The sequence below is a fragment of the Nothobranchius furzeri genome, chromosome 14, assembly GCF_043380555.1.
Source record: "Nothobranchius furzeri strain GRZ-AD chromosome 14, NfurGRZ-RIMD1, whole genome shotgun sequence".
Lineage (NCBI taxonomy): Eukaryota > Metazoa > Chordata > Actinopteri > Cyprinodontiformes > Nothobranchiidae > Nothobranchius > Nothobranchius furzeri.
In genome coordinates this window covers 43,345,990-43,371,368 of record NC_091754.1, presented here as the reverse complement: position 1 = coordinate 43,371,368, position 25,379 = coordinate 43,345,990, and the positions used below count along the sequence as shown (strand labels likewise).

General features: G+C 44.8%; 1 long non-coding RNA gene and 2 other non-coding genes across 3 annotated transcripts; 2 read left to right on the top strand and 1 right to left on the bottom strand.

The window, feature by feature from the left end:
- Positions 1–455: 455 nt before the first annotated feature.
- Positions 456–526, top strand: trnag-gcc (transfer RNA glycine (anticodon GCC)). The gene has a single exon. It is a non-coding gene; the product is annotated as a tRNA-Gly (tRNA).
- An 806-nt stretch (positions 527–1,332) lies between these two features.
- Positions 1,333–1,404, bottom strand: trnad-guc (transfer RNA aspartic acid (anticodon GUC)). Its single transcript has one exon. It is a non-coding gene; the product is annotated as a tRNA-Asp (tRNA).
- Positions 1,405–23,886: 22,482 nt separating this feature from the next.
- On the top strand, positions 23,887–25,354 carry LOC107380624 (uncharacterized). Its single transcript, XR_011516313.1, has 3 exons — positions 23,887–24,458; positions 24,735–24,803; positions 24,893–25,354. It is a non-coding gene; the product is annotated as an uncharacterized lncRNA (long non-coding RNA).
- Positions 25,355–25,379: the final 25 nt, after the last annotated feature.

Here is a 25,379-nt window from a genome sequence, read left to right as displayed (position 1 = left end):
AGACGAACTTCCATTAACAGGCTCTCGCGCACGGACTCAGGGCGAGTCTGCCACTCAGGGAGAGAGTGAGTACCTAAATTAAATTGCACCCTTTAATTTTTTAATAACCAGTTGACAGTGTGGTTTTACGCTGGTGGTGATTTTGCCATCCACGCACGAAAGACGTTTCGGGCCCCGGTTAAGGGCTGGACTGATAGCCGCCGGACCTTGTCCTGGACTCCCATGCATGGTCCAAAAAGTGTTATTTGTACAACTTGTGACGTTTACAATGGGTAAAACTTCTTTGAAGGTCCTCATGGTTGTCAGCACAGAAATGCTGAGCAAATTAACAGGCAGAAAATGTAGCAATGGTGAAACCCAAAGGCTAGAAGTCCAGTACCGAAAAAAAAAAAAAAAGCCTGCTCATGTTACCGTCCTGTGCACCAAGAGTACTGGCGTTGCTAATGCGCTTGTGTGCATTGGTGGTCCAGTGGTAGGATTCTCGCCTGCCACGCGGGAGGCCCGGGCTCAATTCCCGGCCAATGCAACCTCTGTTGGATAGAATTCCAAGGCCTGTCCAATGCATCCATCAAAGTTAGTAGTCATCTATAATCCAAGTCTCTCGTGTGACAGGCAGTGATTCGCTCACCAATACGAACAATGACCTCTTACTCTTCATGCGCCTATTCCTCAACGGGCCTTTTGAAACATCTATGCCAACAGATGGCATTGCATGATGTGCAACAATTGTCATCAGACAGCATTTATTGGTTACCCTTGGAGCTGTGGCAATGAGTAAAGATGGTTTGAACATCCTAAAGGTTTCCACCACAGAAATGCTGAGAAAAACGACACATTAGGAAGAAACCCTGTGTTCCAATGGCTGTCCTAAATGACAGCTAAAAAACATATCAAATGATCAATCACTGCAGTTCAACGAATAAGTGTAAATGAAGACACGGTGGTGCAGTTGATGTGGAAAGCAAGCTAAAAAATGTTGATTTATGCATTCAGGTTCAACTTACAAAACGACTTACAGTTCAATTGAGTTCCAACAAGATGCCGTATCAAAATACAAAAAGCTTCCATTACAAACATGTAGAGACCTCAGTGACAATGAGAAAAACAAGTAGAAGTAACTATTCTGAAAAGAAAATGAAGGCTGCACATTTTACTGTGCCATGCATGATACGTGCAGGCCATAAAGGTTAGCGTGTCCTGGTTGGTAGGCCAGTGGTAGCATTCAACAGCTGCCACGCAAGAGACCTGGGGTTAAATAGCAGCAGTTGAAGTTATGGTCAAGTGCAAAATTGGCCATTTTGTTCAATGCATCAAGCTAAAGTTAACTGCGGTCTCCCCGTCAGGGAATCGAACCCCGGTCTCCCGCGTGACAGGCGGGGATACTGTCCACTATACTAACGAGGAAGTTGAAGTGATGGTCAAGTGCAAATTGTTTTTGTGAAAAATTGACATTTTGTTCAATGCATCAAGCTAAAGTTAACTGCGGTCGCCCGTGCCCCATGCCGGGACCGAGAATTGTTTAGCTAAACGCCCCTTAACCAAATCTCATTCATTCCCAATGGAAATCCTAAACCACTGCGGATGTAATATAATTTTGGCCACTACGCATTGTGGCGCTGTTCCGGTCTTCTCTCTCCTAGGAAGCTGCCTGAAATGGTAGTTAGGCCCGAGCAGCGAAGCGCTGCGAAGGCCTATTGTATCTGCTCCGTTTATTAGGCCCGAGCAGTGAAGCTGCGAAGGCCTATTGTATCTGCTCCGTTTCTTCTTCTTATTAGGCCCGAGCAGTGAAGCTGCGAAGGCCTATTGTATCTGCTCCGTTTATTATTAGGCCCGAGCAGTGAAGCTGCGAAGGCCTATTGTATCTGCTCCGTTTATTATTATTATTTATTATTATTATTATTATTTTTTTTTTTCTTCCGCGTCTTTGGGTGGCCTTTAGGGGGTCTTAGCATATCCAAAAACTCACCAAATTCTGGCCCAATATAGAAAGTGCGTGAAATTTACGTATTTCAGTGGCAATGTGAAAGTTCATAAAAAAGTGGCTGAACAGCGCCCTCTAGAAAGTGAAAAATACCCCTCTCCATTAAGCTTAATTTATCGTACAGTTATGAAATTTGGTTTACTTGTAGTACTCAACAGTCCGCACAGAAAAGTCTCTTGCAACCATGGTCAATATCAAACAGGAAGTCGGCCATTTTGGGTTGAAATGGCGATTTTTAGACATTTTGGCCATTTCTAGGGTCTATATTTGGTTGAACAGTTTGGTCATTTTTAGCACGATCGTCTCAAAAATAGTGTGCTATCGAACAGAAGCGATGGACGATTAAAATGAGACAATAAAATTGACTTTTCGTAAATAATGAAGGGGCGGGGCCAGGCCTCAAAGTTCGAGCACTCGCCAAAAAAATTCAAATTGCTATAATTTCATAAATGAAAGAATTACAGTTAAAGTAACTTTCTATAGACAATCGGCATCGCCCCCCGAAGACAAATGAATGTTCGATTGATGATGTCACATAAGCCCCGCCCCCTCAGGACTTAAAAGGTCAAGTTTTACTGGGAAATTTTCAAAAAATCGCCCTTTCAAATAATCATCCCAAATTTGTAGCAGGTAACTGAAGACAAGTTGGGGTTTCTTGGCGTCACTTTATGGGAGTTTTCTGCAGAAGGCGGGGCTGTGGCGGCGCGGCGAAGTCAGGCGTACCGACGTGGCCTTACGTTTGCCTCCCATTTCGTCATTTCTAGAGATATCGCCACGACACTTCTTGGGAGTGATCCTAGTCCGGCCCCCAAAAGAATCTGATGTGAACATCTGGTGGGCGTGGCCTATTTTCTGAAATAGCGCCCCCTAGGACCATTAAAACTGTCAGCCCCAAGCCATGCTTTGACTGAGGAGTACGAGATTTGGTACACTAATGTGGTGTCTCAGGACCTACAAAAAAGTCTCTTGGAGCCAAGTGCAAAGTCGCACAGGAAGTCGGCCATTTTGGTCCAAGTACTCGATTTAGTGGTTTTCGCACACGTAGTTTGGAGAGTGATGCTCCATCACCCTTTTCACCAATCACCTTCAAACATCTGCTATACACTCTAAAGACATAGAAGAAAAAATTCAACCATCGGATTTTAAATAAGTATAAAGGTGTGGGCGTGGCTAAGCCTCAAACTTTGACTTGTCGCCACGCCACTCTTTTTTTCACAGCTCCCTATTGGACTCCTTTTACTCAATCACCAGCAATCACTGGCAAATAGCAGCAGACAAGTTGAGGTCACTTGGTCTATAGTACTGGCAGGTTTCGAATAAAGGCGGGGCTTTGGGAGTATGGCGAAGTTTGCCATCATGCCATGGAAATACGTTTGTCTCTCATTTCTTCAATCATTGTGACATCGCCACACAATTTCTGATGAGTGATCCTACTCTGACCCCTAATAGAAATGGACAGCTGAAGTTTGTGGGCGTGGCCTATTTTCTGAAATAACGCCCCCTAGGACCATTAAAACTGTCAGCCCCAAGCCATGCTTTCACTGAGGAACACGAAATTTGGCACACTAATGTGGTGTCTCAAGACCTACAAAAAAGTCTCTTGGAGCAAAGTGCAAAGTCGCACAGGAAGTCGGCCATTTTGGTCCAAGTACTCGATTTAGTGGTTTTCGCACACGTTGTTTGGAGAGTGTTGCACCATCGCCCTTTTCACCAATCGCCTTCAAACTTCTGCTACATACTCTTAAGACAAAGGGGAAAAAATTCAACCATCGGATTTCAAATAAGTATAAAGGTGTGGGCGTGGCTAAGCCTCAAACTTTGACCTTTCGCCATTACATTCCTTGACTTAACAACTCCCATGTGCATGATCAGATCTATATCAAACTGTGTCTGTGTGATCATTGACCACATCTCAAGACAATGACAATGTGGACAGCTGACATCACCTAAGCCCCGCCCCCTGACTACAGGAAGTCGATTTTTTCATGGTGAAATGCCCATATTTGTCCCCCCTAATTTAGTGAACATGACACTAAGGTCATGCACTGTCTTCATGATGTTGTAATGACAATTCAGATCTGCTAGCTTTTCAGGAAGGGAGGGGATTTGATACAATGGCGAATTCTGGCGTGACGCTGTGACCTTACGTTTGACTGTAACTTCCACAAACAGCCTCCGATTTGCCCGAGACTGAACATCACATCACCAGTGTGGTAAAGATAGAGTATCTCCTAGTGGTGAGACGTGTAATGGTGGGCTCAGAGGGGATGCTGAGTCAGGGTGAGGTGTGGACGAGGAGGCCGTTCACGGTTTCTGGTGTCGGGGTGGTTGACTTTCTGTTCTGCCAGACGTGCCCTGGTGCCCCCGGCTGCCGGACAGGATGGAGAAGCGCGGAGCTGGGTTTGGAGAGGGTCGGGGATGGAGCGGAGGGGGTGCGGAAGGAGGGCGAGCAGCTTCGCTGCGAGGGCCGAACGACGCTGCTTGCAGCTTTAATTTTTTTTTTTTTTCTTTTTTTTTTTCTTTTTTTTTCTTCCGCGTCTTTGGATGGCCTTTAGGGGGTCTTAGCATATCCAAAAAGTCACCAAATTCTGGCCCAATATAGAAAGTGCGTGAAATTTACGTATTTCACTGGCAACGTGAAAGTTGGTAAAAAAATGTTTCAACAGCGCCCCCTGGAAAATTAAAAATACCCCTCCGCTTTGACCTTTTTTCATAGTAGAGTGATGAAATTTGGTACACTTGTAGAACTCAACAATACGCACAGAAAAGCCTCTTGCACCCATGGTCAATATCAAACAGGAAGTCGGCCATTTTGGACTAAAGTGGCCATTTTGACCCCGTTTTGGCCATTTCTAGGGTCTATATTTGGTTTAACAGTTTGGTCATTTTTCGCACGATCGTCTCAAAAATAGTGTGCGATCGAACAGAAGCGATGGACGATTAAAATGAGACAATAAAATTGACTTTTCGTAAATACTGAAGGGGCGGGACCAGGCCTCAAAGTTCGAGCACTCGCCAAAAAAATTCAAATTGCTATAGATTCATAAATGAAAGAATTACAGTTAAAGAAATGTTCTAAGGACAATCGTCGTCGACCTCCGAAGACAAATGAATGGTCGATTGACGATGTCACATAAGCCCCGCCCCCTCAGGACTTAAAAGGTCAAGATTTACTGGGAAATTTTCCAAAATTCGCCCTTTCCAATAACCACCCCAAATTTGTAGCGGGTAACTGAAGACAAGTTGGGGTTGCTTGGCGTCACTTTATTGGAGTTTTCTCCAGAAGGCGGGGCTGTGGCGGCGCGGCGAAGTCAGGCGTACCGCTTAGGCCTTACGTTTGCCTCCCATTTCGTCATTTCTAGAGATATCGCCACAAAACCTCTTGGGAGTGATCCTAGTTCAGCCCCCCACAAAATGTGATGTGAACATCCGGTGGGCGTGGCCTATTTTCTGAAATAGCGCCCCCTAGGACCATTAAAACTGTCAGCCCCAAGTCATGCTTTGACTGAGGATTATGAAATTTGGCACACTAATGTGGTGTCTCAGGACCTACAAAAAAGTCTCTTGGAGCCAAGTGCAAAGTCGCACAGGAAGTCGGCCATTTTGGTCCAAGTACTCGATTTAGTGGTTTTCGCACACGTTGTTTGGAGAGTGATGCTCCATCGCCCTTTTCACCAATCGCCTTCAAACTTCTGCTATAGACTCTTAAGACATAAAGGAAAAAATTCAACCGTCGGATTTTAAATAAGTATAAAGGTGTGGGCGTGGCTAAGCCTCAAACTTTGACCTGTCACCACGCCACTCTTTTTTTCACAGCTACCTATTGGACTCCTTTTACCCAATCGCCAGCAATCTCTGGCGAATAGCAGCTGACAAGTTGAGGTCACTTAGTCTCCAGTACTGGCAGGTTTTGAAAAAAGGCGGGGCTTTGGGAGCATGGCAAAATTCACCATCACGCCATGGCAATACGTTTGCCTCTCATTTCTTCAATTATCGTGCCATCACCACAAAATGTCTGGTGAGTGATCCTAGTCTGACCCCCAATAGATTTGGACAGCTGTAGTTTGTGGGCGTGGCCTATTTTCTGAAATGGCGCCCTCTAGGACCATTAAAACTGTCAGCCCCTAGCCATGCTTTGACTGAGGAGTACGAAATCTGGTACACTAATGTGGTGTCTCCGGTCCTACAAAAAAGTCTCTTGGAGCCAAGTGCAAAGTCGCACAGGAAGTCGGCCATTTTGGTCCAAGTAGTCGATTTAGTGGTTTTCGCACACGTTGTTTGGAGAGTGTTACACCATTGCCCTTTTCACCAATCACCTTCAAACTTCTGCTATAGACTCTTAAGACAAAGGGGAAAAAATTCAACCTACGGATTTTAAATAAGTATAAAGGTGTGGGCGTGGCTAAGCCTCAAACTTTGACCTGTCGCCACGCCACTCTTTTTTTCACAGCTCCCTATTGGACTCCTTTTAACCAATCACCAGCAATCACTGGCAAATAGCAGCAGACAAGTTGAGGTCACTTGGTCTATAGTACTGGCAGCTTTCGAATAAAGGCGGGGCTTTGGGAGCATGGCGAAATTCGCCATCACGCCATGGAAATACGTTTGTCTCTCATTTCTTCAATCATTGTGACATCGCCACACAATTTCTGATGAGTGATCCTACTCTGACCCCTAATAGAATTGGACAGCTGAAGTTTGTGGGCGTGGCCTATTTTCTGAAATAGCGCCCCCTAGGACCATTAAAACTGTCAGCCCCAAGCCGTGCTTTGACTGAGGATCACGAAATTTGGCACACTAATGTAGTGTCTCAGGACCTACAAAAAAGTCTCTTGGAGCCAAGCGCAATGTCGCACAGGAGGTCGGCCATTTTGGTCCAAGTACTCGATTTAGTGGTTTTCGCACACGTTATTAGGAGAATGATGTCTCGTCGCCCTTTCCACCGATCACCTTCAAACTCTTGCTATATACTCTTAAGACATAGAGGAAAAGATTCAACCGTCGGATTTTAAATAAGTATAAAGGTGTGGGCGTGGCTAAGCCTCAAACTTTGACCAGTCGCCATTACGTTACTTGACTCAATAACTCCCTTGTGCATGATCAGATCAATTTCAAACTTTGTCCGTGTGATCACTGACCACATCTGAAGACAGTGACAATGTGGACAGCTGGCATCACCTAAGCCCTGCCCCCTGACTACAGGAAGTCTTCTGTTTTATGGTGAAATGCCCATATTTGTCCCCTCTAATTTAGTCAACATGACACTAAGGTCATGCACTGTCTTCATGATGTTCTAATGACTATTCAGATCTGATAGCTTTTCAGAAAGGGAGGAGCTTTGATGCCATGGCGATTTCTGGCGTGACGCTGTGACCTTACGTTTGACTGTAACTTCCACAAACAGCCTCCGATTTGCCAGAGACTGAACATCACATCACCAGTGTGGTAAAGATAGAGTATCTCCTAGTGGTGAGACGTGTAATGCTGGGCTCAGAGGGGATGCTGAATCAGGGTGAGGTGTGGACGAGGAGGCCGTTCACGGTTTCTGGTGTCGGGGTGGTTGACTTTCTGTTCTGCCAGACGTGCCCTGGTGCCCCCGGCTGCCGTCCAGGATGGACAAGCGCGGAGCTGGGTTTGGAGAGCGTCGGGGATGGAGCGGAGGGGGTGCGGAAGGAGGGCGAGCAGCTTCGCTGCGAGGGCCGAACGACGCTGCTTGCAGCTTTAATTATTATTATTATTCTTTTTTCTTCCGCGTCTTTGGGTGGCCTTTAGGGGGTCTTAGCATATCCAAAAAGTCACCAAATTCTGGCTCAATATAGAAAGTGCGTGAAATTTACGTATTTCACTGGCGATGTGAAAGTTCATAAAAAAGTGGCTCGACAGTGCCCCCTAGAAAGTGAAAAATACCCCTCTCCATAAAGCTTAGTTTATCGTACAGTTATGAAATTTGGTATACTGATAATACTCAACAGTCCGCACAGAAAAGCCTCTTGCAACCATGGTCAATATAAAACAGGAAGTCGGCCATTTTGGGTTGAAATGACGATTTTTAGCCGTTTTGGCCAATTCTAGGGTCTATATTTGGTTGAACAGTTTGGTCATTTTTCGCACCATCGTCTCAAAAATAGTGCGAGATCGAACAGAAGCGATGGACGATTCAAATGAGACAATAAAATTGACTTTTCGTAAATACTGAAGGGGCGGGGCCAGGCCTCAAAAATCGAGCACTCGCCAAAAAAATTCAAATTGCTATAATTTCACAAATGAAAGAATTACAGTTAAAACAATTTCTAAGGACAATTGCCATCGCCCCCCGAAGACAAATGAATGGTCGATAGATGATGTCACACAAGCCCCGCCCCCTCAGGACTTAAAAGGTCAAGTTTTACTGGGAAATTTTCCAAAATTCGCCCTTTCAAATAATCACCCCAAATTTGTAGCAGGTAACTGAAGACAAGTTGGGGTTGCTTGGCGTCACTTTATGGGAGTTTTCTGCAGAAGGCGGGGCTGTGGCGGCGCGGCGAAGTCAGGCGTACCGCTTAGGCCTTACGTTTGCCTCCCATTTCGTCATTTCTAAAGATATCGCCACAAAACTTCTTGGGAGTGATCCTAGTCCTGCCCCCCAAAAAATGTGATGTGAAAATCCTGTGGGCGTGGCCTATTTTCTGAAATAGCGCCCTCTAGGACCATTAAAACTGTCAGCCCCAAGCCAGGCTTTGACTGAGGATTACGAAATTTGGTACACTAATGTGGTGTCTCAGGACCTACAAAAAAGTCTCTTGGAGCCAAGCACCAAGTCGCACAGGAAGTCGGCCATTTTGGTCCAAGTACTCGATTTAGTGGTTTTCGCACACGTTGTTTGGAGAGTGTTGCACCATCGCCCTTTTCACCAATCACCTTCAAACATCTGCTATACACTCTTAAGACATAGATGAAAAAATTCAACCGTCGGATTTTAAATAAGTATAAAGGTGTGGGCGTGGCTAAGCCTCAAACTTTGACCTGTCGCCACGCCACTCTTTTTTTCACAGCTCCCTATTGGACTCCTTTTAACCAATCACCAGCAATCACTGGCAAATAGCAGCAGACAAGTTGAGGTCACTTGATTTATAGTACTGGCAGGTTTCGAATAAAGGCGGGGCTTTGGGAGCATGGCGAAATTCACCATCACGCCATGGAAATACGTTTGTCTCTCATTTCTTCAATCATTGTTACATCACCACACAATTTCTGATGAGTGATCTTACTCTGACCCCTAATAGAATTGGACAGCTGAAGTTTGTGGGCGTGGCCTATTTTCTGAAATAGCGCCCCCTAGGACCATTAAAACTATCAGCCCCAAGCCATGCTTTGACTGAGGATCACGAAATTTGGCACACTAATGTAGTGTCTCAGGACCTACAAAAAAGTCTCTTGGAGCCAAGTCCAATGTCGCACAGGAGGTCGGCCATTTTGGTCCAAGTACTCGATTTAGTGGTTTTCCCACACGTTATTAGGAGAATGATGTCTCGTCGTCCTTTCCACCGATCACCTTCAAACTCCTGCTATATACTCTTAAGACATAGAGGAAAAAATTCAACCGTCGGATTTTAAATAAGTATAAAGGTGTGGGCGTGGCTAAGCCTCAAACTTTGACCAGTCGCCATTACGTTACTTGACTTAATAACTCCCATGTGCATGATCAGATCAATTTCAAACTTTGTCTGTGTGATCACTGACCACATCTGAAGACAGTGACAATGTGGACAGCTGACATCACCTAAGCCCCGCCCCCTGACTACAGGAAGTCTACTGTTTTATGGTGAAATGCCCATATTTGTCCCCTCTAATTTAGTCAACATGACACTAAGGTCATGCACTGTCTTCATGATGTTGTAATGACCATTCAGATCTGATAGCTTTTCAGAAAGGGAGGGGCTTTGATGCCATGGCGATTTCTGGCGTGAAGCTGTGACCTTACGTTTGACTGTAACTTCCACAAACAGCCTCCGATTTGCCCGAGACTGAACATCACATCACCAGTGTGGTAAAGATAGAGTATCTCCTAGTGGTGAGACGTGTAATGCTGGGCTCAGAGGGGATGCTGAATCAGGGTGAGGTGTGGACGAGGAGGCCGTTCACGGTTTCTGGTGTCGGGGTGGTTGACTTTCTGTTCTGCCAGACGTGCCCTGGTGCCCCCGGCTGCCGGCCAGGATGGACAAGCGCGGAGCTGGGTTTGGAGAGCGTCGGGGATGGAGCGGAGGGGGTGCGAAAGGAGGGCGAGCAGCTTCGCTGCGAGGGCCGAACGACGCTGCTTGCAGCTTTAATTATTATTACGCTTTCTTTTTTCTTCCGCGTCTTTGGGTGGCCTTTAGGGGGTCTTAGCATATCCAAAAAGTCACCAAATTCTGGCCCAATATAGAAAGTGCGTGAAATTTACGTATTTCACTGGCGATGTGAAAGTTGATAAAAAAGTGGCTCGACAGCGCCCCCTAAAGAGTGAAAAATACCCCTCTCCATAAAGCTTAGTTTATTGTACAGTTATGAAATTTGGTATACTGGTACTACTCAACAGTCCGCACAAAAAAGCCTCTTGCAACCATGGTCAATATAAAACAGGAAGTCGGCCATTTTGGGTTGAAATGGCGATTTTTAGCCGTTTTGGCCATTTCTAGGGTCTATATTTGGTTGAACAGTTTCGTCATTTTTCGTACCATAGTCTCAAAAATAGTGTGCCATCGAACAGAAGCGATGGACGCTTCAAATGAGAAAATAAAATTGACTTTTCGTAAATACTGAAGGGGCGGGGCCAGGCCTCAAAGTTCGAGCACTCGCCAAAAAAATTCAAATTGCTATAATTTCACAAATGAAAGAATTACAGTTAAAGTAACTTTCTATGGATAATCGTCATCGCCCCCCGAAGACAAATGAATGGTCGCTGGATGATGTCACACAAGCCCCGCCCCCTCAGGACTTAAAACGTCAAGTTTTACTGGGAAATTTTCCAAAATTCGCCCTGTCGAATAATCAGCCCGAATTTGTAGCAGGTAACTGAAGAGAAGTTGGCGTTGCTTGACGTCACTTTATGGGTGTTTTCTGCAGAAGGCGGGGCTGTGGCGACGCGGCGAAGTCAGGCGTACCGCCGTGACCATACATGTGCCTCCCATGTCGTCATTTCTATAGATACAGTCACGAAACGTCTTGTGAGTGATCCTAGTCCGGCCCCCCAAAAGATCTCATGTGAACATCAAATGGGCGTGGCCTATTTTCTGAAATAGCGCCCCCTAGGTCCATTAAAACTGTCAGCCCCAAGCCATGCTTTGACTGAGGAGTACGAAATTTGGTACACTAATGTGGGGTCTCAGGACCTACAAAAAAGTCTCTTTGAGCCAAGTGCAAAGTCGCACAGGAAGTCGGCCATTTTGGTCCAATTACTCGATTTAGTGGTTTTCACACACGTTATTAGGAGAATGATGTCTCGTCGTCCTTTCCACCTATCACCTTCAAACTCCTGCTATATAATCTTAAGACATAGAGGAAAAAATTCAACCGTCGGATTTTATACAAGTATAAAGGTGTGGGCGTGGCTAAGCCTCAAACTTTGACCTTTCGCCATTACATTACTTGACTTAACAACTCCCATGTGCATGATCAGATCTATATCAAACTCCGTCTGTGTGATCATTGACCACATCTCAAGACAATGACAATGTGGACAGCTGACATCACCTATGCCCCGCCCCCTGACTACAGGAAGTCTATTTTTTAATGGTGAAATGCCCATATTTGTCCCCTCTACTTTAGTCAACATGACACTAAGGTCATGCACTGTCTTCATGATGTTGTAATGACCATTCAGATCTGATAGCTTTTCAGAAAGGGAAGGGCTTTGATGCCACGGCGAATTCTGGCGTGACGCCGTGACCTTACGTTTGACTGTAACTTCCACTAACAACCTCCGATCTGCCCGAGACTGAACATGGCAATCAACAATCATGCCCTTTATTCAACGAGGCACACACCGTTGGTGAAAGTTGTGTAATGTCACCACAGCGCCCCCTACACACCATTAAAACTGTAATAACTCCTACAGACGAGGTCGTAACTGCACCAAACTTGCTATGTGTACTCACACAATGGCACCCACCACAGTCCTGTGGTAAGTTGTTGATATTGCTTTAGCTCCGCCCCCTGACAGATATTAGGCCCTTAATAACACATGCATGATGCAATTCACACCAAACTGCACACAAATGACTGTCATCAACCTACAAACTTCTTCATGGAATAATTCTTAAATTTGGGACAGCGCCCCCTAGATACAAAAAACCTTTGTAACTTCTGCAAAAAAGTTCCAAACTACATCAAACATTGTGGGAGTCATCACACATCTGCAATCAACACATGTATGTGATCACTTGTTCAATTCACTTTAACTCCACCCACTTACAGCTTTTTGTCTCTAGATGACCCATGCAACGTTTGATTGATTCCAAATTAACAGAAAACCATCTTTGATGACCAAAGATGACCTCTATGGCATTTACTTGTAAATGGTCACAACGCCCCCTAGATGGGTTCAAACTTTATTAACTTCTAAAGTCAAAGTCAGAATGGCATTATACTTGGCTTGTGACATCACGTGACTGCACCAAACACATTGATGTGGTTGTTGATTCAAATCCCTGTAGCTCCGCCCCTTTCAGCTCACTGGCTTTAGATAACACACACAACGTCCGTTTGATGCCAAAATAACAGAAAACTGTCCTTGTCAACCAAAGCTGACCTCAATGGGATTTTTCTGTAATTGATCACAGCGCCCCCTAGATAACTTTAACTTTCGAAAACTTTAATAAATATGGGCAAAAAAGCACTAAAGTTGGTCTGTGTCATCACACCAACAGTGTGCTAAAGATAAAGTATGCCCTAGTGGTGAGACATGTAATATAATGGTAGGCTCGGAGGGGATGCTGATTCAGGGTGAGGTGTGGATGAGGTGACTGTTAGCTTTTCTTGGTGTCAGGGTGGTGGACGTTTCAGTCCGTGGACGTGCCCTGGTGCCCCGTGCTGCCGGCCAGGACGGAGCGGCGGGGAGTTGGGTTTGGAGAGCATCGGGGATGGAGCGGAGGGGGTGCGGAAGGAGGGTGAGCATCTTCGCTGCGAGGGCCGAACGACGCTGCTTGCAGCTTTAATTCACTTTCTAACCACTTCGCTAGAGACAGCACTGATTAGCAGCAGAGCGGATAAAAAGTATTCTTCAATCTTCCGTTAGACTGTTATTAGGTAAATTTATTTTTTTTTTTTACCGTGTCCTGTCTGGCTGTGAAGCAAGCAGAATTGATGTCTGAATGCTGGTGACAAGCCTTACAGATTTACTCTCAGGTGGAGCATCAAAGCGTTTGCTATTAATGTCACACCTGATACTTAAAACTTTATTGTTATTGTTGTTTAATGCTTGGTAATTCCAACCAGACACGGAGACAGAGGTGAAAGGAAAAGAAAAGGTGTGGGGGTGGGGGGGGGGGGGTTCCACAAAAATAAACAATAATGAACAAGAGTCTGCTTCCAGACCTGCAGAAAAAAGACAAAAAAAAAAAAAACAAAGGGACACAAAAAAAGGGACACAACAACAATACAACAAGATCTACCTATCACTGCGTCTACTTGATGAAAAGAAAAAAATATATATATATATAATCAACATTGCTTAACTGAAGAATCACGATAATAAATCACAGTGCATTAAGTGCCCACCATAGTCTTAAGACCTGTGTTTAACGTGCCCAAGCCCATACTTTTGAGAGCACCATGTGAGCACCTGTGTGTGTACACGCGCTTGTTTATTTAAGCTTTCTCTATAGGAGCGTCCAACAGAGAGTGTGAGGGACCACAGATCTGCCCCCCAAAGATGCGCAGGAGACGGGGGGGAGCTCCAAGTCCCAGAGATCCAGGCGCTGCCCCAGAACACAGGAACCCCAAGGAGACTGCAACCAGAAAGGCCCCCGCCCCCCTCGAGAGGCACAGAGGATCGCCCTGGGGGCCACAACCAGCAGCCGGCAGAGTCCCGGGAGATATCAGCGGCAAGCCCACAGGCCCGCCCGCAGCCTCCCAACCCCTAGCCGGCCGAGCCCGGGACCCAGCAACCCGGGACCCGGGGCGACCACCCCCACCGGGGACCCAGCAGAGCCCAGGGACCCAGACCCCACCAGGCAGCCACCGGGATCTATCAGGCAGATGCCAAAATCTTAAACCCCCAGACCCGGTTGCCAAGAACACTCAGGCAGACCACGGCACGACCCCTCACACCCGGTGTGGCAGGGGGAGGGGGGACAAAGATCTATACCATCAAGAGAAGTTCCAGGAGAGGGGAGGAGTCAAAGGCCCCACCTGACATATACAGCCATAGACAAACACAGTCACACACTCCCTCCCTCATGCTCACACATGCACATACAACCCAAGACTTACAAAAATGCACACCGGACACCCACTCATGCTCCCCATACACACCCTATTCACTCTGGTCCCGGTACTGCTGCACATTGGGTACAACCATCACCGGTAACCAGAGTTTGACCCTTTCTGCTGGGGTGCTGATGAGCAGGCTCCCCCGCCCAACACTGAGCACAGCAACCCACCACCCCAGACCCCAACCAGACGGCCAGATCCCCCTCCTAGCCTCCAGCCCCAGGAAGCCTAGCAACAACAGAAGTGGCAAAGACCCCTAGTCTCCCTCCACCTGCTCCAATATAGTGTTGTGTAATCATGAGGTGTATTCCATGGCTGTGGTGAGTGGGCAGTGCGGGCATCATCCGGCCAATGCCCGCTGATGCCACCGCACCACCCCACTCACACCTTAAGCCATCAGTGTCTAAGTGCGGTTTAAAATCGGAAGTGGGCACTGGCACCCGGGAGGAGGCTGAAATATCCCCCTGCCAAATGCCGTTGAATGTGCTCACTCCCAAGGCCCTAAGTGTGTGTTTGTGTGGAATGTCGTCAGTGAAGGCGTATAAGGTGCAAATGAAATTGGGGGGCAGGTTGCCACAGGAATGCGGAAATGGGGTCCATACCCGCACTCCCTGACTTGCCCACCCCCCAAGGTCCTATGTGTATGTTTGTGTGATGATGTGAGGGAGCAGGAGGAGAGAAATATGCGGGGATGGGAAGGAATGGCTGGTTGGGCTTAGCCCTCCAGGGAGCCAGCTCCCCTACTAGGCACCTAATAGGCACCTCCGTTGTCAAACTGCCACCCAGGGCATGGAGACCCCAGCCCATCCTGCCAGGGCCCAAAGCAGCAGCATTACAGAGCCTCACGGAGTCCGAGGGCACCAACCCAGCCACACCCCAGCAGAATATCTATGCCCGTCCCTGCATTTGCACAACTTCCAGAATATATAAGACATGGGACATCCAGGTAAGGTTGGGTCCTCCCCCTCCTGGACCTCCCGCACCCCTGTGATGGAACGGCAGAGGAGCCACGGTCTACCTGAGGCCCGCGAACCTGGGCCAGGCACTGCTGCGTGTTCCTGCCTTCTTCCCAGCAACATACATGTCAGGGCCCGACCCCCAAGCCCCCCCCCCCCCCCCCAGATCCCCACACGGGGCCGGCCACCCCCAAACCCCGAGCCCCCAGGCCCCCACCCAGACCCGCCCAGGGGCATTGCAGCCGCCTGGCAGTGACCCATGGCCGCCGCCAAGAACCCCAAGGGGCCCCACTCACAACCGCCAGTAGTCCACCCCCCGAGGCAACTCAAGCACCTCCAGAGGGGGGCAACGGCCCCCCAGTCCCAGACACCCCCAGTGAACCTACCCCCAGGGAACATCCGGATACTCCAAACTCAGACCCCCCCCCACACACACACACACACACCATCCCGCAGGACAACATCAACGGCCCCCCACCCTCACCATGTGATGGAACCGATCAAAGGAGCCCAGAGAGATTCATCTGAAGTGGAAGCAGAGGCTATATCAAGTGCAATATGATCTAACAAAAGATTTCGATACTGGTTAATGCAGAGAGTTTCTCTATTTTTCCAATTCAAGAGGATAGTTTTCTTAGCGATGCTTATGGCAGTCAGAACCACGTGAACCAAAGATGTTTCAATCGTGACATCTTCCAGGTTTCCCAGTGAACAAAGAGAGGGGGAAGATGGGATATGACATTTCAGACATATTGACAGATCCTCACATACTCTACCCCAAAATTCCTGGACAGGTGGGCAGGACCACAGTGCATGAATGTAATTGTCAGGAATGTTGTTTGTGCAGTGTGTACAGGTGTCAGACGACACAAACCCCATCTTGAACATCCGATGACCTGTATAGTGTACTCCGTGTAGAAATTTGCACTGAATTAATTGTAAATTGGGGTGTCTGATCATTTTAAAAGTTTTTAAACAAGTTTGGGACCAGAAGTCCTGGTCAAAGCTAACTGATAGATCCACCTCCCATTTTTCAATAGGGATTGCAATTTTATCATCTATTTTGGACAGTGTCTTAAATACTTTAGACAGTAGTTTGGGGGGTTTGAGATTATAAAAGTCTAATACCCTTGGTGGTGTTTGTAATTCTATTTTATTGAGCTTAAAATTTTGTTTGACTACAGATTTAATTTAGTGATATTCTAAAAATCTATTCTTATCCATTCCAAATTGGGAGACAATTTGATTAAATGGGATGAAGTCCAATCCTTCATATATGTGTTCCAGGTATAGGATTCCTTTATTTTTCCAGTCCGGAAGGTTCATCATTTTGTTGTTTTGCAAAATGTCAGGATTATTCCAGATAGGTGTGCGTCTGCATGGTACTAGTGAAGACTCGGTCATTTTAAGATACTCCCACCATGCTGTCAGAGAGGTGCTGATACTAATACTTTTGAAGCTTTCATGTTTTCTTATGCTTGAGCTAATAAATGGTAAGTCTGAAAGCTCTATCGTATTGCAAAGTGTCTGTTCTATATCTAACCAGGACTCATCTAGTGGGTTATCTTGCAACCATCTTGGTATATATTGCAGCCTGTTGGCTAAGAAATAATAATAAAAGTTGGGTAAATCCAGTCCTCCTCTGTCTTTGGTCTTCTGAAGCGTTTTTAAGCTAATTCGTGGAGGTTTATCCTGCCAAAGGAATTTAGTAATTGAGGAGTCCAGAGATTTAAACCAGTCAGCTGGTGGTTTGTTTGGGATCATCGAGAATAAGTAATTTATTCTGGGTAAGACCATCATTTTAATTGTAGCAACTCTCCCCATGAGTGATATTGGTAGGGATTTCCATCTTGCAAGATCATCTTCCACTTTCCTTAAAAGTGGGATGTAGTTTAGTTTGGTTAGATCTGCTAACTTGGGAGAGATATGAATTCCCAGGTATGTTATATTCCCTGACTCCAATTGTGTATTAAGCAAATTGACAAAAGAGAAATTAATTGGTAGAACTGTGGATTTTAACCAGTTCATAGAGTAATCTGAAACTCTTGAAAATGAGTTTATCAGTTCTATTGCTTGGGAGAGAGAGGATTGAGAATTCTGGAGAAAGAGTAAAACATCATCTGCATAAAGACTGATCTTATGTTCTATTTTCTTACATTTTATCCCTTTAATATCTGTTGTTTGCCTAATTGCTGCTGCTAGTGGTTCGATAAAGATAGCAAATAGTGAGGGGGAGAGTGGGCATCCCTGCCTGGTCCCCCTCTGAAGACAGAAGCTAGCTGATATTTGGTCGTTCGTCCTGACACGTGCTGTTGGTGAACTGTATAATGTTTCTAGCCAGTTTATGAAGAAGTTCCCAAAGCCAAATTTATGTAAAGTTGCAAATAAGAACTTCCAGTTAACTCTATCAAAAGCTTTTTCTGCATCTAGAGATAATATACTAGTTTCTATGTTTCTACTGTAAGAGAAATCTATCAAATTAAGTAATCTACGTGAGTTTGTGGATGACTGTCTACCCTTAATGAAACCAGTTTGGTCAGGGTGCATTATGAAGGGGGTTACCTTCTCTAATCTTTTGGCCAGGGCTTTACAAATTATTTTGAGATCAACATTAATAAGAGAAATTGGGCGATAGCTGGTTGGAAAGGCTGGGTCTTTGCCTGGTTTTAACAAGAGACTAATATTGGCTGAATTCATGTTTGGCTGTAATCTGCCGCTCTCTTCGATTTCCCTCACCATTCTGAAAAATGTTGGAGCCAGAATGATCCACAATTCTTTGTAGAATTCTACTGGGAACCCGTCTGGACCTGGAGCTTTCCTATTAGTCATGGATTTAAGGTCTTCCTGGAGCTCCGCTGATGTTAGTGGCGAGTCCAGGACTGCAACTTGGCTGTCTGATAATTTAGGAAGTGTTATCCTGTCAAGGAACTCATTGATCTCATTATCTGATGGGTTTATCTGTGGTGAGTACAAAGTTTGGTAAAAGTCTCTGAAGGTGTTGTTTATTCTTTCAGGGTCATTAACTATATTCCCGGTTGAGTCTTTAACAGCAGATATGGTAGTTTTCTCTTTATTTATTTTTAATTGGCTAGCTAAGAATTTACCTGATTTATTACTATGTTCGAAGTTTTCTATTCGTAGTCTTTGTTCTAAAAATTGTGTCTTTTTGTCAATAATTCCATGAAATTCTAATTTAGCTTTACGTAATTTACTCATTGACTCTTCTTCTGTGGATGCCTCTAAAGACTTGATGATTTTCTGTTTTTTTCCTATGTGATGAGGAAGAGATTATTTTACCTCTCATCACTGCCTTTCCTGCCTCCCAAAGTATAGGTGCTGATGTTCCAGGCAGGTCATTATGTTCTAAATATAAAGCCCACTCCTTTTTAAAAAAATCAATAAAACCTTCGTCTTTAAGCAGTGATGTATTAAACCTCCAGTTTTTGCTTGGTGGGATTGTCTTCTTATTTACCAGAGTTAAAGAAACTGGAGCATGGTCGCTGACAACTATGGGGTGTATCTCAGTGTCTGAAATGTCAGCCAACAATGAGCTGCTGACTAGAAAATAATCCAAACGTGAGTGAGAGTGATGGACGTGCGAAAAAAAAGTATACTCTCTACGGTTAGGATGAAGAGATCGCCATGCATCACAAAGCCCATAATCACTCATGTACTGTTTAACTATGTTAGTGGATTGCCAATTGCGCTGAGTCCCAGCTGTACTGAGCCTGTCTATTAAGGAATTCATCCAAAAATTAAAATCCCCTCCAAGTATAAGTGGACAGTCCAAGTGTTCGGAGAGTACAGAGAAAAAATTATGAAAGAATGGAGGGTCATCAATATTTGGACAGTATATGCTGACGGTACATAAGTGTTGGTTCTGTACAGATATTTTTAACATTATAAATCTACCCTCTGGATCAGAGACTGTGTCCAATACTGTGAAATTGATGTTTTTGTGTATTAAAATAGCTACACCTCTTTGCCTAGAGTTATAGCAGGCAGAGAACATGCTGGGAAACTCAGGTGTCTTAAGTTCTTCTGCGGATGTGGCAGATCTATGAGTCTCTTGTAACAATATTACGTCTGCTTGCACTCTCTTTAACTGATCAAAAATTTTTAATCTCTTCTCTCTAGAGCCAGCCCCATGTACGTTCCATGAGACAAACATTAGTGCACCCATAGATGTGTGTGTGAGTAGCTAAAATATGATGCCTTCATGTGAATAAGATGGAATAAGTATATAAATGTATAAATAGTATGTTAATAAATAACAGAAAAGTAAATAATAATAATAATAATAATAATAATAATAATAATAATAATAAAGATCCAACAGTGTTTGTGGTTGTATTATTTGACGCATAAATTATGATATTGTGCTGTGAATTTAATATATCTATGTGTGTGTGTGTGTGTGTGTGTGTGTGTGTGTGTGCGTGTGTGTGTGTGTGTGTGTGTGCGTGCGTGTGTGTGTGTGCGTGTATGTGTGTGTGTCGAGTCTGATGCAGTGTTGGAAAGTTGTGTGGTTGTGCCATACAGGTGTAAAGCTACAGAAGCAGGTAAAGAGGAAGGGAAAGTACAGATACAGGTTAAAAAAGAAGAAAGAACTAAAAAGAAGAGGTGATGGGGTGTAAGGTGCTGATGAATAGGTGATCTTATCATCTAGAAAACGGATTTAGCAGCTGTTTAATCCTGACGTGATCAAACCCAGTGAATCCTGATAAGAATAGTAAATGTCTGACCTGATGTTGGGCTAATACAGCCAGTCAGTCACTCCTCGCTCCTTGTAAAGTTTATTGTCCACATAAAGCTTATCCACCGAGATGACAGCCCTCTTCCCATCCTGGATAAACTTTTTACGCAGCGGAAAGAGGACTCTGCGCCGATCCAGAATTTCCTTCTGGAACTGATCATTCATGCTGAAATCTTTCCCTTTGAGCTCTCTTCCGTGACTTTTAACAAGATCCTTCTGCTTAAAATGTTCAAATTTAGCCATGATGGGACGAGGTCTTCTGCTGTCCACTCGTCTAGCTCCAAGGCGATGTACCCGGTGAAATGTGATCTTTTGTACCGTTTCTTCGGGTATCTTCATTTCGGTCTGGAGAAAGTTCTTGATTGTATGCTCGCAGTTCTCCGCCCCTCCCGTCTGCTCCGGCAGACCTGCGAACACCAGATTATCCCTCATGCTACGGGCCTGAAGGTCCAAAACCGTCTCCTTCAGAGTTTTGTTGTCCTGGGTGATCCGCGTCATTCCCTCTTCCAGGGAAGAAACGGACTCCCGCAGAGACGCGTTCTCAGCAGCGAGCCGCTCAACCTGTTCCTGACTGAACTCCAGAGATGTTCGGAGGTTCTGAAACTCCTGGTGAAGAACCTCGAGCAGATGAAGTCGCCCCTCAAATCCCAGAAGCCGTTTATCTATAGAATCTAATAATTCTAATACGTCCTTCCGGGGAGTTGAGGCCTCAGGCGAGTCCTGAGGACGGCTCCTCTTGGTCCCAGTAGGTGTTTCAGCCTCAGCTGCTGATTTCTTCGGACCCATGACAAATAACTCAAAAACTTTGTGAATATAATTTAGTAAACTTTCTGAATTTTCTTCTCTTACCTCCAGATTCAGTGAGTTATACTTACCAGATTATTTTTTGCGTTGTCAGTAAATAAATTAGGCGAAAATGTGTCTTAATTGTTTGTGGATGTTTGTTAACGAGCTGCCATCAGCTTCAAACGCTGCCGTGTATCCGGTGATCGGCCGTCAGCGCATGCTCACTCTCCTCCTCAAGCTATAAGGTAAGTTTTGTTGATATGAATACAGATTACAAGGATTCGAGGTGTTGTTTCCGAACGTACTGCGTTGCTAGTATACGAGTAGCAACGCTATACACGCTAATGTCACGGTCTGGTTTTTTTTCACACACTAATTGGTGTTGAGTCTCATCTCTCCTCTGCAGGTGGGCATGCCTGGAAGTGGGGAGGCTGCAGGTAATCTGCTGATTAGCTGGCCAGGGATATTTAAGCTCCTGAGAGACGCCTTCACCTTGCTGGATGATTAACTCGACTTGGGTATTTCTCCTAACAGCCAAACTCACCCTAAGCTTTGATCTTGAGAATTTCTGGATTATGGATTTTTGAGCTCTCTGTGTTTTTGACTGCCTGTTTTTTGCCTCCTGCAGATATCTCCTATCAGTTCACCTCGTTGCTGCTACCTGGTTTTTTCACTGTCCACTCGTCTCTCAGCGTCCTCCTCTGGTCTTCCCACTCCAGGCTGCCCACCCTCCCTTCTGGATCATCATTACCCTTCATGCTCAGCTCCCTCCTCATTTGGACTCTAAGCTCATCTGCCTCCAGTAAGCCTCCTGCCCTCCCCAGACCGGTCACTCCTCCCTCTCTCACGAGGTCTCACCTCCAACCCGTAAGTTCCATCAGATCCAACATTCAGATTTCCGAGTGCCAGACCTAACTCTCCCTGTTTTTCCAGACTCTCCACACCCAAACCTTGCTTCTCTGCCGAATACTGCTAGACTTCCTAGCAGCTCCTTCAATTCTCCTTTTACTAGTAAATTATTGTTTGCAATCTTCTCTGACTCTGTGGACTGATTCTGTATGTCGTGGGTTAGGTATCTACCACACAACATGACAGCTAAACGCTAAATTCAAAAGTAAACACATCAGGATCATAGTTTTACGGTAAAAACTAATGAAAAAATTGCAAAAATATAGAAGATTATTATGTTTTTATAATAACTTCGGTATTTTGTTATTTGTAAACAACACAGCAGTGGTTTGCTCAAGTACTGCTTTTTTGTCTTGTAAACTCTGTAAAATAAATACAAGTAAAAAATAAATAAATAAAAACTAAACAAAATAACATTAATATAGGTATCAGCTTTCCTGGCCCAACTCAGTACTTAAAATTCAAAAAATGAATGTTTGATGGCTGAATAAGTATACTTATTTTTTGGACTTTAATTTGTGCCTGACTGCTCTGTGTCACTGAAAGAAATAATAAAATACAAGCTATTTCTTGAACATTCAGCAGTGATTATGCATCCCTCTGAGTCACTCACACCACAGCCTGGTGCATTAACCCTATGTCTATGATCTTCAAAGGCTGCCTGTATCTTCACCTTCTTTTCCCTCTCTACAGTCTCTGATCTTCAGTGTGTGAGGAGGTGGAGCCAGGAATACAGTGAGGCACCGTCCCCAGTGAGATCATCGACTTCTTAGGGTGATTTACATGTGATTACAGCTTGTTCATCAGAAACAGCCCACTACAGTTTTAAACCAGCTATTCCAGGTCGTAATGACAGAGTTCCTCAGGTGAGAAGCAACAATTCTTTAAGAAACTTTATTTAAACCTCCTCAAAGTGCTATTGTTTTCTATTTGATTCTATAATACAGACAGCGAGTCACATAACTGGTGTTGTGTTACAAAGATAAGAGGATCAAATGAGCTTTACTACTAAGGAATAGTTTGTCTAGTTTGTTAATCAAACCAATAAATATAGATATGGGTTTAATAAAGGCAGATAGTCGAGTGAGGTTTGATGACAGTAATAAATATTACCCAGCCTCTCTTCATCTTGTTTGCAGTTGTATCTTTAAAATGTTGTAATGAGAAGAGAAGATACACACACACACACACACACACACACAGTTTTAGTGGGTTCATTATTTGATAGAATTGTTATTGAAGTTAATCAGCTCCAGAACAAAGACATGATTATCAAAACTATGCAAGCAAATCTTAAAATATTTTATAATGTTGTGTCTAATAACTAAATCAAAAATGTCCTTGAACTTTACCAGGCGAAGATGCAGAGGAAAATGGTATTTTATCCAGGAAAGCTGAGCGTGGTTTTCCGTAAGGGGCCCCTTGGATATCTCCTGCAGGCGCCCTCTCCTGAAGCCAAGCGCATCAAGGATGACCCCAGTTTGCAGGACAGGTCTGCGTCCATGAAGGAGGACCTGGTACGGCAAAATGCTTTGGCCACAGTTCGTAGGAGAGGAGGGGATACCACAGACATTACAGAGCTGCTGGGAGACTACATCCTTCAATTTGGAAAATATAAAGGAAAGTCTTTCAGGTGGCTTTTAGAAAATGATGTGGGATACACTCTGTACCTCATTAAGAACCGCCAGAAGGAGGAGGATTTGGGTCTCTGTAGCTCGGCTGAGGATCACAGCAAGGTCAGCCTGCAGACATTTGTTAAGTTTGCTCTCAGTTTTGCAGAGATCAAGTCTGTCCTCGGCTACGAGGCAGGTGTTGTCAAAGCCTCTTGTGAAGATGAGCAGCAGGTTGGCTTTGGCTCCCAGGCCAAAAGCACATGGAAGGAAATCTGGGACAGTAGAGCTGATGGGTATGCGGACTTCATCTTGAAAAAGAGTTGCCTCCCCGGGACACGCATGAAGAAGCTGCTGCAGTACCTGCAGGGCAGACATCAATCTGCCTCAGCTTCTACACCCACTGAACAGGATACAAGTGTGCCACCTGAACCTCTGCGTAAGAAACTTGATTCATGTCTTGTTTCTCATTTTTGAAATGACAGAAACATGTAATGTTTGACATTAATCTTGAACTGATATCATATTTGTCATTCTGTGTGCTGTAATCTTTGTCCACACTACAGTAATGGACGAGGACAAAGAGTTGGAGAGCGCCATGTTGAACATCTCACCCTCTGACCTGCTGAGCACGAGCAGTCAGTAACACTGTTAATACAGTCAGTTAATTCTTCAGTCTTTCTTGCAGATGTGTATCTCATTTCTAGATGTTTGCTTTTTGTGTGTGTAACCAGTTGCTGTGGCTGCAGCAAAAAGAGAAGAGGGTGTGTCAAGAATACTTCCACGAGCAAAACCAGGTTTTTAAATGAGAGGTTTCAGGACTGGAGAGCTATTCTCTTGCATGAAGAATTGCCATCCTAAACTGAGCCATGACCTTCTGTGTTCTGCCTTTGCTTTTTGTTATGGCCACGTTCTGGCCAGGTTCCTGTTCCACGTGTCTCTTCCTACTGTTACACTAAAAGTCCTCAGGACTATGAATTGATTCCTGCTGAGAAGATGTGATTCCAGACACAGTGAGTATGTTATTTTTATTTTTTTGCATGTCTTGTACACTAAAAACATTGAAGTGGGGGTTTGCTCTATAAGTTGAATGCATGCTTGTGCACTGGGTGCTGTTACTCCTCCTGCTTAGGTTGATTAGTAAGAGGTTGTTTCTGACCTTTCCAGTATTATGTGTAAAGCTGTGGTAAGCAGGAAAAGTAACTGTGTGAGTTTGAGTTCATACTAACACCAACCAACACCTGCACACTCTGTAACTGCTGGAATAACTGCTGCCTTTTCTGTTTTAGTCCCGTCTGCAACGCTGTCCAGACCTCCTCCTGATGCATCAGAGCAACTGGAAACCTCAGCAGTTGATGGTGAGAAGATTCAAGCTCTGTTTTCTCAACTGTTTTATTTTAATCAAGGCTACATGAAGACTTTTTTCTTTACCTTGTTCTGGGACCAGTCCCAACCAGTAAACAAGGGAAGACACCTGCGGCCCTGCCACCAGAGCTGGCCTTCCTGGCAAAGGAAACATCGAGCTTCACAAAGAGCCTGGAGTCATCTAACGGTAGATCTCCACTAATATTGAACTAAACCTCTGTTTATTGCTGATAATTACACAACTACGTCAAATGATTTGATCTGATCCATTATTCCTGAAACAATAACAGAAAGATGGCTCCGTTTTTCAGATTCAAACACAACATCTGCTGGCTCCTCTGCATATAGAGTGCTGGATTTTGAAGACAGAGGTGAAAAGGGTGAGAGTGGAAATCATCTAGACAGCTTCTTTTTTGACTTTTTTACTTAACTTTAGCTTTATCATCTGTTCCACGCATTCTTTAACATTTGTTTTGACTGAAAGGACTCTAAAATCATCTGTCTTTTTGAATATCAGTTTCCTCAGCCCAGCCACCTGCTCCTTCACTCTTGCCTGACCGGGACCTTGA